A 13,048-nucleotide genomic window follows, 5' to 3' on the forward strand; every position below is an offset into this window, starting at 1 on the left:
TCTGCTGCCACGTTAATGATAGCCCTGTACTATCATGGAGGTTATTTTATCCAAGAGCGTTTATATAACCAAAATATATTGCATGTATATACACATTATTGTCAATAGTACAAAGAACACAGTGGCATAAATGCGGTGATCAATGTCTAATTAACACATCCATTAATGTCAAAACAGCTTTTTAAACAATCCAATAATCTACAAAACTGGTAGGGGACATGTCAAAGATTCTATGAACACAAATAAAACAAAACAAAAACGAATAATACAAAGAGTCAAATACTGAAAAGTTAAATCAAGAAGATGTGCATGTACAACAGATTCAAGCCTAGATGGAATTTTGGCCAACATCTGTAATGTGCAGTATCTATAATCGGAACAATTTTTTGATACTTTCAGTTAATGCAAATTCTGTATTCATACACATTCTGTATCCCTTGTTCCATGCACTATCACTTCTTACAGATACGTACTTGTGAACACTGTATTTTATTGGAGGACTGCACTCTTTGTCTATGTTCTAGCTGAATATTTCTCTTCAGTTTTTACTCAAGACACTAATGTAGCAGTATTAGAAGGTAACCCTCTTCCTGAAATTCCACCAATTTACATACACTCTGATGGGGTATCTCAATTACTTCATAATTTGAAGCCCCACAAAGGGCCCAGACAATCTTCCATCTTACTTTCTCAAGAGGTAGCAAATGAAATTTCCCCTGCCCTTTCTATAACCTTATCTATAATTTTCCAAACATCACTAAACCAAGGATCCATACCTGACATATGGAAACCTGCTCTGATAGTTCCAGTATGTAAAAAGGCAGTAAGAAGGACCCTGCCAACTAGCGTCCTGTATCACTAACATGTATGTGCTCAAAAATCATGGAACATGTTATCTACTCTAGTATGTTTGAACACTTGAATCATCATCAAGCTTTAAGAGATGAACAACATGGCTTCCGGCAGCATATGAGTTGTGAGATACAATTAATTATAACAGTAAATGATTTTGCACAATGTTTAAACCAACAAGGACAGTGTGATGTGTTGCTGCTTGACTTCTGTAAAGCCTTTGACAAGGCCCCCCACTCCGGTCTCTTCCACAAGTTACAATTTTATGGTATTAAAGGACCTCTTTTGACTTGGATTAAGAACTTCCTTTCTGATCGATCACAAGAAGTGGTGTTAAATAATAAACAAGGTGACTCATGTAATGCGGGTGTACCACAAAGAACTGTTCTGGCTCCATTACTATTTTGATTTACGTCAATGACCTTCCTTTACATGTCTCAAGTAAAGTTTGATTTTATGTTGATGTTATACTTTACTCAAATATTTACTCCGTGGAGGACTGCCATCAATTACAATGTGATCTTGACTCCTTAACACAGTGGGCACACAAGTGGCTTATGACCTTTAATCCAATTAAATGTGAATTTCCTACAAATAACAAACAAGATAAACATCATACCATTCACTTACCACATTGACAACTCTACAATCAGAGAGGTCACTCATGCTAAATATCTAGGTGTAGTCATTGATCAACACCTTAACTGGGACAACATACAAAACAAGCTGCTAGTAAAGCCACTAAAATACTAGAGTGCACAGTTTTAAATTTTCCTTTTTCCCTTCAGTGATTAAACTATGGAATAATCTACCCCAGAACATTGTTAACACTTCCATTTCCACATACACTGTGCTTTGTAATGATTTGGACACTTTTATAATTACACCTATGCATTATAATCATACATGATTCCTGCACAGTACACAATAATATAATAATAACCTCAGTTCGTGACAAAAAGGTAGACCAACATAACTCTTTCAGATGTGCATCTGAAATTTACTCCTTTACATTTGCAAGAGATCAAGGACACTTAAATGCCCACTGTACATGTGCTCGACAGCATTAACGAACTTCCAGTTTGGACTTCTTTGAGGCAGTGCAAGGATTCCATACCATGCGTGTACATGTATACTCCAGAGATGATCATACCAGATACCAATGAACCATGGATTCAGGTGTATGTAGCACCTTATGCAAAGTATTACTGGCTTTGGGAGACATAATGCTTGCAGTGGCTTGACAAAACTCAATTGCGCAGAATATGTACTTGCTGATGTTAATTGTGTGCTAGATGTGCGGGCACTTTGCAGGCTACAGTTCTACATCTGGTGGGGATAAGACAAAAAAAAATTGTCATGAGTCTCACTGTTGCAGGCTGACAAGATCACACCTAAGCACAACATCGATATAGGTGCATCTTACATTATATTCAATCCAAGTTCCGGCTCTCTATTAGCGGCTCTACTGATCCCTGCCATCACCTGAGTCTAGCTGGCACAGATAATACTATGATTGGTGTCACAACGTGTAGTAATTTCTCTGTACCGGCGAGTCACAAGTTTCAGATGCACTGCCTGAGGAGGACTGATGAGATATGGAAGGGTAGTCGCTTTCGTCTGTCCAACTCTTCAGGCTTCCAAATATACTAGGATTGATAATATGTCTATTAAATTCGAGCAGTCAGTGTTTATAGTTCTATTAATAGAACAGAAGATCACGTGACTCAACATGGAATAAGGTGAACTTAGCGATTCCCATAAATAAGTTTGCGCGTGATACTTGTCACCTGTAGGTGGGGCCATTTCTATCGAAAGGTCCCGTCATTAAGCGACTGTTGCGATTCGTGCTGGCGAAGACTGTCGTGTACCTCGTGAGTGTGCATGTGTTTGTGCATTGTTTTATGGTGTCATTTATAATACTAATAGCCCGTAATATGGTGGCGTTTGTTCTAAGCTGTCGCCTATTAAAGCTTGTAGACACTCCCTGTACAAAACTGGACCCATACATCATAACCTCAATCTTAACTAACTTAATGTTTAATGATTAACTTAGCAGGCTTAGCCATATGTGACCCAGTCTGAGAAAACCGGTCTTATCGCCCGAGAGGTCCGACACTTCGTGAAATCTCGTACGCTACTGCGGTAGAAATCAGAAATCAAGCCTCTAACCTCCGTGTTTCTCTGTACATTGGAGAAGTTTTTCCGTAAACTACAGCTTACGTGGGCGGATATCAGCAGAAATCAACCTGGAAATCAGAAATCACGGTAGAAATCTGGAAATCTCGTACGCTCTTTCCGAAGTGTCGGACCCCTCGTTATCGCCCATGTCAGCAGATTCGATTTTTCACCCAGGACACAAAGCTAAACTATCTAATTCCACAATCAAAATCAGCTAGACTTGAGTGGTCTGGTTTTTCTGGCTGCTTTTCCCAAGCCCAGTGGTGATCCGTACGTGTGGTGTGGGGCCTAAATGGAGCTCTGGTTACCCTGGGGATGGCTGTATGTGGCTGTAAGGCTCTGTGGTGTTGAATAAGTACCTCTGCTATGAATTTCCTTTCATTTTAGCCAGTTTTGATACCTTATTAGCCCAAACCTTGGCCTAATTCATCCCTTGGCCTTTCTTTTCAATTTTTGAACACCATCTTTCCCGTCTTCCAGGGCCCCCACCTCCCATCCAATTTGCAGCTCGCCTGATACAGTCAACCTCGGTTTAAAAGCTATCTAAAATGGTGGAAAACTTAGTTGTTAGCTACTTGCACAGTGGATGCTCTGGAAGGTAAGAAATTCGTGTAAAACGTGTGAAAATTTGGTACACATAGCTTCAACCATTGGCGAGCTACAGTACACTAAATATAGTCAGGTTCACTATGTCAAAAAATACACTTTCGCTCAAAGTTTATGTAGATTAGCAAACCTATACATTTTTGGAAAGCTTAGAGCATGAGGAATCTGAAAATCAATGTTTACATTTGCACAGATTCCTGCAAGGTCAGCATTTTTTAATTTCAAAGTGACAGCTAATAAAATAAGAAAATTCTAATATATCAAGTTAAATTTGACATAATAGTTAATAAATGAACTCAACAAATTCTCTGGTGACATTTTTACACCTCTTTTCATTAGAGGTGAGACAGTTAATCATGAACAATTGAAAGTATTTACAAAGGGAATAGAAGAACGTCTATTATACTGCACTAATTCAGGAATAATTTATCATGAAAAGAATTAATGAATATTCTGGATTATTTAGAGTATAACTGGTGCAAAGTATAACTAGTGCAAAGTATAATAATGGCTTCTACTAAAACAGTTCAAACTAAAAAAAGCCAAAAATTTAGATACTCTAATAGAGCAGTCGCTTAAAGGCAGTCAACTTTTGAGTCCATTTTTTTGCTAATGTGCTTACATATGTTTAGCATAATTAGCACTAGATGAATTTTGAAAGAATTTTCATTTTAAAAGTAAATGGAATTAGCTCTCTCCTAAAAGGGAAGTTTCTTTTTTACATAAACAATGGATTCACCATGATCACCAAGAGCAATTTTATGTACCAGATAGACATGCACCAACAAGTTAACATTGATACATGATCTTGAAAATTAGTATCCACTGTTACCTAACTGTTATCCAACGTAAATTTCTTTTCCAGTGACAGAATGATTACCATCTTTAAATAATCCAAATATTGCCATTGTCGATGGAGTGATTCTTATCCAAAAGATGACAAAAATCTAGCCAAGATGTTTTTAATGGCAGGCTTACAAGTAACTGCTCCATGCTAAAATGCTGGTGCTATTGCAATGATTTACCTTGCACAGAACTGTGTTTGTGTGGTACAGATGCACAAGTGACGGAGATTTATACATACAAGTAGAAGGAAAAATGAAAATTTTTGAAGTTGGATTACGATCAAAAAAGTGAAGAAACAAGGGAATTGCTAAAAAGTAGTGAAAGAAGAGAGGTTGCCTTAACATCTACAGATATACTAGTGGACCTATACTTCATTCAGTCTATAACCACGACTGAATTAGGGATTAAATGTCCACTGCAGCATATAGGCAACCTCTCTTGTTCACTACTGTATAGACTGAAATATAGGGATTAAATGTGGGACTAACATAATTATGACTGGTGAACCCGCGCATATACTGCATCAAAGGAAGAAGGGCACTTGGAAAACCTTACACCTGGACACATGCCCCAAGCCCCGAACTATCAATTTTGTAGCAAGCCATTACGATTCATTTTCAGCTATGCTTTTCACATTACACAGTGTTGCAAACAAAGAACAGCGTGCGAAGTGTCTCCACTATCAATCATATTGCTATGGAAAATACCGGCGATAAGCTAACACAGCCACAGTTGAGCCATATCACATTATGTAGTGTAAATTGACACCTTGCATTGTCAGTGAAGAGAACTGGAACACAAAGGAGGACAAAGGCAAGCCCATGATGTGCGTATTGTATGTACTGTGGTTGGCAAAATCAAGCCCATATGTCAAATTATGCTTGGCTGTCAGTCAGTCAGTCAGCGTAAAATTCTGTTTAATAGAAAAACTTTAAAATGCTATAGAAATTTTGTTGGAAGAGTTTGGGGTTAGTCTAAAGACATTTTTGAGCTTGGCTGTGCCTAGCCAATGTTGCAAAGCTGTCATGAAGGGAAATTGAGACCGGTTTTAGGGTGATATTTTGACCTGGAAAAGCTCAATTCTGCATGATCCCTAATATATAATACTATCGTACTGTATATAATACATCGAAAATGACAACAGTGACAGTGTTGATCATGATGATTGTTAGGTTCATATCTTTGAATTAACTGTAATAGACATAAGGTTTATATCTTTGAATTAACTGTAATAGATATAAATACATGTATATGTACATACGTACATAACTATGATGTCTTTATACATAGCTGTACCCTACATCTCAGTGTTAATAATTCACTTATTCACTTTGTTTCATGCAATAACTATTTGCCAAATGAATTGCTTTTAAGTTTCTTAGCATTTTAGAGGCTATTAATGGTTTTATATGGGTGTGAGAACATAGAAATAGTGTTTGTTGCAATTCTCTGTCAATAAGAGGCGGATATATGGAGAAATTTGCACCATATGGACTGCTATTTTCAAACTACTAATTAACTAACATGTAGGTATCTGTTTAAATGTAAGCATTGATCTCCATGCTCTAAGCTTTCTAATAATAAATATGTAGGCCCATAAATTTTGAGCAAAGTTATTTGACATAGTAAACTGTGTCAATGCATGCCACCAACTGGTACATGCAAAAGTGCTCTTGGATCTAGTCAGGGTGAAGTCATAGTTGCCAATTGCTAATTAACAAAGTTTCTTTTAAGAGAGAATATTTTATGCAAATTACAATTATTCTTTCAAACCTAGTATTAGCTAATCTCCTGAAATTTATGTCTAACATAAGCACACTAGCTAGGAGTTTCATAAAAGTCACTGCTACATTAGCAATATGGACTCAAAGTTGACTGCTTTATTAGAGTATGTGACTGCTCTATTAGAGTAACTCAATTTTTCTGCTGTTTTTAGGCTTGAACTGTTTCAGTGAAAGCCAAACTTATACTTTGCTCCAGTTATACATAGATCTCATTAATTTAATCTGGAATATTCCACAATTCTTTTCGCTTAGAACTATTCTTGAGTTATTGCAGCATAATGGATGCTCTTCTATTCCGTTTGTAAAAACTTCTAATTATTCTTGATTAACTATCACCTCTAATAAATAGAGATTTAAAAATGTCACCAGAGAATTTGTTGAGTTTATTGATGAACTTTTATGTCAAATTTAAATTGATATATCGGGAATTTCTTACTTTATTGGCTGCCATTTTGAAATTTAAAAATGCTGACCTTGCAGGAATCTGTGCAAATGTAAACATTAATTTTCAGATTTCTCATGCTCTAAGCTTTCCAAAAATGTATAGGTTTGCTAATCTCCATAAACTTTGAACAAAAGTACATAGTGAACCTGACTAATACTTAAAACTGGCATTTCTCGATACTTTTAAATAGGCGATAAGCCCGGTTTTCCCAGACTGGGTCACATACAACTACAGATTTATAGCCAGATACTCCAGAACAGCTAACTTACCAATTTCAGCCATGAAAGACATCCAGAAGTAGTGCCAGCCACTTAGAACAGCCACAGCAGCCAGTTTATAACTTTGTATTATTGAGTGGATCACGTGATCTCACGTGACACAGTTGTATGTGACCCAGTCTGAGAAAACCGGTCTTATCGCCCATGCCAGCAGATTCAATTTTTCATCCAGGACACAAAGCTACATGAATAAACTATCTAATTCCACAATCAAAATCAGCTAGACTTGAGTGGTCTGGTTTTGCTGGCTGCTTTTCCCAAGCCCAATGGCGATCCGTACGTGTGGTGTGGGGCCTTTCTGGTCAACCTGGGGATGACTGTATGTGGCTGTACAGCTCTGTGTTGTTGAATAAGTACCTCTGCTATGAATTTCCTGTCATTTTAGCCAGTTTTGATACCTTATTGGCCCAAACTTGGCCTAATTCATCCCTTGGTCTTCCTTTTCAATTTTTGAACACCATCTTTCCTGCCTTCCAGGGCCCCTGCCTCCCACCCAATTTGCAGCTCACCTGATACAGTCAACCTCAGTTTAAAAACTATTTAAAATGGTAGGAAACTTAGTTGTTGGCTACTTGCACAGTGGATGCTCTGGAAGGTAAGTAATTGGTGTAAAGCGTGTGAAAATTTAGTACACATAGCTTCAACCATTGGCGAGCTACAGCACACTAAATACTTAAAACTGGCATTTCTCGATACTTTTAAATAGGCGATAAGTCCGGTTTTCCCAGACTGGGTCACATATATCCATGGATTTAAATCGTTGCAGTTGACTGCAGCAGTTTGACATCATATGGCCCTTGTCATGCCTGGGTACATGGCTTGATACAGCTGTATAACGCTGATCCCTGATTTGGCTTGCCTGGGCCGCTGATTTTCTACATCCAATCAGTAAGCCTGGCTGTGTGGCCTATTAGCCTTAGTTAGGGTTTCCAACTCAAAGTAAGAAGGTACTTTCTTTTGAGATTTCGCATAGCATGACCTTTAAGATGAAGCAAACGGGTGCAGCATTGGGTATCAGCATAAGTTTAACACGTAACAACATATAACAGACAGTTTTGAATATCACTATATCTTTAAGTCACAATTAGTGTATTTCTTACCTTAATAAAGGCTTCTACATCTTATAGTGCTATTATCACATCCTGTATAGACAGGTTTAGTAGGAAGCAAGGTCAACTTACGTAACCTACAAAATCATGTGAATTATACGTCCACCATTTTTGTAGGCCAAAAACACGAAGCTTAACATAATCAATATGCCGTCAAATTGTTGTGCTAATGGATTATACACAACAAGAAAGTAAGCAACATGGAATTGCTCCCTATAAATACCCTGAGACTCGTCCTGAGAGGATCCATCACTGGAGAGAGTCAGGTTTTGGGAGCCAACTCGACTCAGAACTGAACTCAGTGATTCACTAGAGTCTGTAGTGCATCAGCTAGATTCTTCCCATGCCGCAACTGATTCCAGATAATTTAATATTAGTAAATTCCATCACAAGGATCATGCTAGTGTAGCATAAGAATGACAACCAGATTAGCTAGGTAGTGAGCTTACTCAGTTTAAATAAACATCAACTTCTATATACTGTAGAGGGCAGCAATTTAGATTATCTACTGTAGAATAGTCATTAATTTCCAGGTTACCCATTTAATCATGGAGAATCACAGTTTATCAGAGAACACTGTTTAAGAACTATGGTACCGCTCAAACGTAATATCACACTTGCTCGCATTGCTCGATTGCAAGTGATTATAAAAACTTGCTAATTAAATGACGTGACACTCGTTTTCTTCATGAGACAAGAGTATTCATCCCATTTTGTATGGAATGAATACTTGCGAAGGAAACAGGTACCACGCCCTTTAATTAGCGAGTTTTTTAATCATTTGCCGTGAGTGAGTGCGACGTTACGTTTGAGCGGTACCATATATGCATGTTCTCTTCACTGCATCACAATAGACCAAACAAAGGAATGTTAATTGCATCAAACTCATAAAGTGTATACAAGGTGATACATTCAGCGACTCGTAGCCAGATATCAGTCATGCATAATGGAGAGTCAATCATGACAATGTATAGCTAAGATCAGCTGCATATATATATCTATAATGCACCCTTACCTTGGTTTCTACCCATTGGTTTGTCCAGTGTGTAATATGTCATGATAAATTAATTACAAAAAGGTAAGTGTCTGTGTAATGGCAGCCAAAGCCTAATAAAGTGAGACACAAACCCTGGTCATGTCATGGTTAGAAGCTAAATGTATGCCATGCACATATTATCACATAAATGCAAGGCCTAGCTGCTGGCATTACAGACAGACAATGCTGTAACTCGGTAGTCTGGAGTCTGGTTGCACACTAGCACTGTTGGTGTAACAGTTCTAATATTATCATGGAACGTTGGTTTATTCTACCCGAGCAGCTGCTGCCAGAGGAAGCTGTCATAGTAGAAGTACCCAGTACTAAATCACAGGTTTTTAACTTTTTGCTCAAAAGATAAGACTGGAAAATAATCTACACTTGTGTTAAACTTTGACTGTGTTGTGATCAAGAATATGTTTTGCTGTGGTTGTAAAAGTAGTAAGTATATGTTTGGTTAAATTTATCTAATCCAAAACAGCCAAGCTGTAAAAAAAGTGTGCGGCCCTCAGAAAGGCTATGGTGAAAAAAGATGTGAAATCCAAGGTGGCGGCCAAGAAATGGCTGTGATGGTAGGTTAATGGTAAAAATTTTAATAACGACAATTCAGGTGAATTTTTGTGCCGCTTCACAAAATTTACCTGAATTGTCATTATTAAAATTTTTACCATTAACCTACCATCACAGCCATTTCTTGGCCGCCACCTTGGATTTCACATCTTTTTTCACCATAGCCTTTCTGAGGGCCGCACACTTTTTTTACAGCTTGGCTGTTTTGGATTAGATTTCATTTCTTTTTGTATTTGTATACCCCAAAGCCGGCCTATGGCCAGCTTTGGGACTTTTTTAACCTATGTTTTCTTTCTTTACTACAGGAAGAAGAAAAGATGAAGTAGATGTACTTTAAATATTTTATCAGTAAATGTACAAATTATATATATAATACATATGGGACCGGATTTGCGAAAAGGGGCCTTCCATACACATCCAATTTGCCAACTTTGACAATTGATAACTTCAGAATGGAAAGAGCTATTGCTTTGAAATTTGGGCAGTGGTGATTTCTTTGCAGCTGAACTCTCCACATGATGATTTCTTTGTAGCTGAACTCTCTACAAGATAATTTCTTCTAGCTGATCTCTCTACAGGGAGATTTGTTTGTAGCTGAACTATCTACAAGGTAACTTCTTCTAGCTGATCTCTCTACAGGGTGATTTGTTCGTAGCTGAATTCTGTACAGGTGATTTGTTTGCAGCTGAGCTCTTTACAAAATGGTTTCTTTGTAGCTGAACTCTCTACAAAGTAACTTCTTCTAACTGATCTTTCTACAGGGTGATTTGTTTGTAGCTGAACTATCTACAATGTAATTTCTTCTAGCTGATCTCTCTACAGGGTGATTTGTTTGTAGCTGAATTCTGTACAGGTGATTTGTTTGCAGCTGAGCTCTTTACAGAATGGTTTCTTTGTAGCTGAACTCTCTACAAAGTAACTTCTTCTAACTGATCTTTCTACAGGGTGATTTGTTTGTAGCTGAACTATCTACAAGGTAATTTCTTCTAGCTGATCTCTCTACAGGGTGATTTGTTTGTAGCTGAATTCTGTACAGGTGATTTGTTTGCAGCTGAGCTCTTTACAGAATGGTTTCTTTGTAGCTGAACTCTCTAAAAGGTAACTTCTTCTAACTGATCTCTCTATACAGGGCAATTTGTTTGTGGCAGAATTTTCTACAAGGTGATTTCTTTGCAGCTGAACTCTCTACATGGTGGTTTCTTTGTAGCTGAACTCTCTACAAGGTAACTTCTTCTAGCTGATCTCTCTACAGGGTGATTTGTTTGTAGCTGAACGATCTACAAGGTAACTTCTTCTAGCTGATCTCTCTACAGGGTGGTTTCTTTGTAGCTGAACTCTCTAAAAGGTAACTTTTCTAGCTGATGTCTCTACAAGGTGGCTAGTTAGTAGCTGAACTCTCTACATGGTGGTTTCTTTGTAACTGAACTTTCTACAAGGTGACTTCTTCTAGCTGATTTTTCAATAGGGTGATTTGTTTGTAGCTTCACTCTCTACAAGGTAACTTCTTCTATCTGATCTCTCTACAGGGAGATTTGTTTGTAGCTGAACTCTCTACAGGTGATTTGTTTGAAGCTGAACTTTCTAAATGATGGTTTCTTTGTAGCTGAACTCTCTACAAGTTAACTTCTTCTAGCTGATCTCTCTACAGGGTGATTTGTTTGTAGCTGAATTCTGTACAGGTGATTTGTTTGCAGCTGAGCTCTTTACAGAATGGTTTCTTTGTAGCTGAACTCTCTACAAGGTAACTTTTCTAGCTGATGTCTCTACAAGGTGGCTAGTTTGTAGCTGAACTCTCTACATGGTGGTTTCTTTGTAACTGAACTTTCTACAAGGTGACTTCTTCTAGCTGATTTTTCAATAGGGTGATTTGTTTGTAGCTTCACTCTCTACAAGGTAACTTCTTCTAGCTGATCTCTCTACAGGGAGATTTGTTTGTAGCTGAACTCTCTACAGGTGATTTGTTTGAAGCTGAACTTTCTAAATGATGGTTTCTTTGTAGCTGAACTCTCTACAAGTTAACTTCTTCTAGCTGATCTCTCATACAGGGTGATTTGTTTGCAGCTGAGCTCTTTACAGAATGGTTTCTTTGTAACTGAACTTTCTACAAGGTGACTTCTACAAGCTGATTTTTCAATAGGGTGATTTGTTTGTAGCTTCACTCTCTACAAGGTAATTTCTTCTAGCTGATCTCTCTACAGGGTGATTTGTTTGTAGCTGAATTCTGTACAGGTGATTTGTTTGCAGCTGAGCTCTTTACAGAATGGTTTCTTTGTAGCTGAACTCTCTACAAGGTAACTTCTTCTAACTGATCTTTCTACAGGGCAATTTGTTCGTGGCAGAATTTTATACAGGGTGATTTCTTTGCAGCTGAACTCTCTACATGGTGGTTTCTTTGTAGCTGAACTCTCTACAAGGTAACTTCTTCTAGCTGATCTCTATACAGGGTGATTTGTTTGTAGCTGAACTCTCTACAAGTTAACTTCTTCTAGCTGATCTCTCTACATGGTGATTTGTTTGTAGCTGAATTCTATATAGGTGATTTGTTTGCAGCTGAGCTCTTTAAATAATGGTTTCTTTGTAGCTGAACTCTCTCAAGGTAACTTCTTCTAGCTGATGTCTTTACAGGGTCACTAGTTTGTAGCTGAATTCTCTACATGGTGGTTTCTTTGTAACTGAACTCTCTACAAGGTAACTTTTTCTAGCTCATCTTTCTACAGGGTGATTTATTTGTAGCTGAATTCTTTACAGGTGATTTGTTTGCAGCTGAGCTCTTTAAAGAATGGTTTCTTTGTAGCTGAACTATCTACAAGGTAACTTCTTCTAGCTGAAGTCTCTACAAGGTCACTGGTTTGTAGCTGAGCTCTCTACATGGTGGTTTTTTTGTAACTGAACTCTCTACAAGGTGACCTCTTCTAGCTGATCTTTCTACAGGGTGATTTGTTTGAAGCTGAACTCTCTACAAGGTAACTTCTTCTAGCTGATCTCTCTACAGGGAGATTTGTTTGTAGCTGAACTCTCTACAGGTGATTTGTTTGAAGCTGAACTTTCTAAATGATGGTTTCTTTGTAGCTGAACTCTCTACAAGTTAACTTCTTCTAGCTGATCTCTCTACAGGGTGATTTGTTTGTAGCTGAATTCTGTACAGGTGATTTGTTTGCAGCTGAGCTCTTTACAGAATGGTTTCTTTGTAGCTGAACTCTCTACAAGGTAACTTTTCTAGCTGATGTCTCTACAAGGTGGCTAGTTTGTAGCTGAACTCTCTACATGGTGGTTTCTTTGTAACTGAACTTTCTACAAGGTGACTTCTTCTAGCTGATTTTTCAATAGGGTGATTTGTTTGT

General features: G+C 37.8%; 1 protein-coding gene and 1 long non-coding RNA gene across 3 annotated transcripts in view; one reads left to right on the forward strand and one right to left on the reverse strand.

Annotated features, from left to right (window-relative positions):
• Window positions 1-56: 56 nt before the first annotated feature.
• On the reverse strand, window positions 57-2,580 carry LOC136254702 (uncharacterized). Its single transcript, XR_010700693.1, has 3 exons — window positions 2,279-2,580; window positions 1,796-2,181; window positions 57-1,440 (listed from the first exon to the last, which is right to left on the reverse strand). It is a non-coding gene; the product is annotated as an uncharacterized lncRNA (long non-coding RNA).
• A 41-nt stretch (window positions 2,581-2,621) lies between these two features.
• LOC136254701 (uncharacterized) overlaps window positions 2,622-13,048 on the forward strand; it is a 111,826-nt gene continuing 101,399 nt past the window's right edge. For both annotated transcript variants that reach the window (XM_066047439.1, XM_066047440.1), the window contains exon 1: window positions 2,622-2,726. The gene's annotated coding sequence lies outside the window, so the exon portion shown is untranslated. The remainder of the gene's footprint in view (window positions 2,727-13,048) is intronic.

This window comes from Dysidea avara, chromosome 4 (genome assembly GCF_963678975.1).
Source record: "Dysidea avara chromosome 4, odDysAvar1.4, whole genome shotgun sequence".
In the NCBI taxonomy this organism is placed as follows: domain Eukaryota; kingdom Metazoa; phylum Porifera; class Demospongiae; order Dictyoceratida; family Dysideidae; genus Dysidea; species Dysidea avara.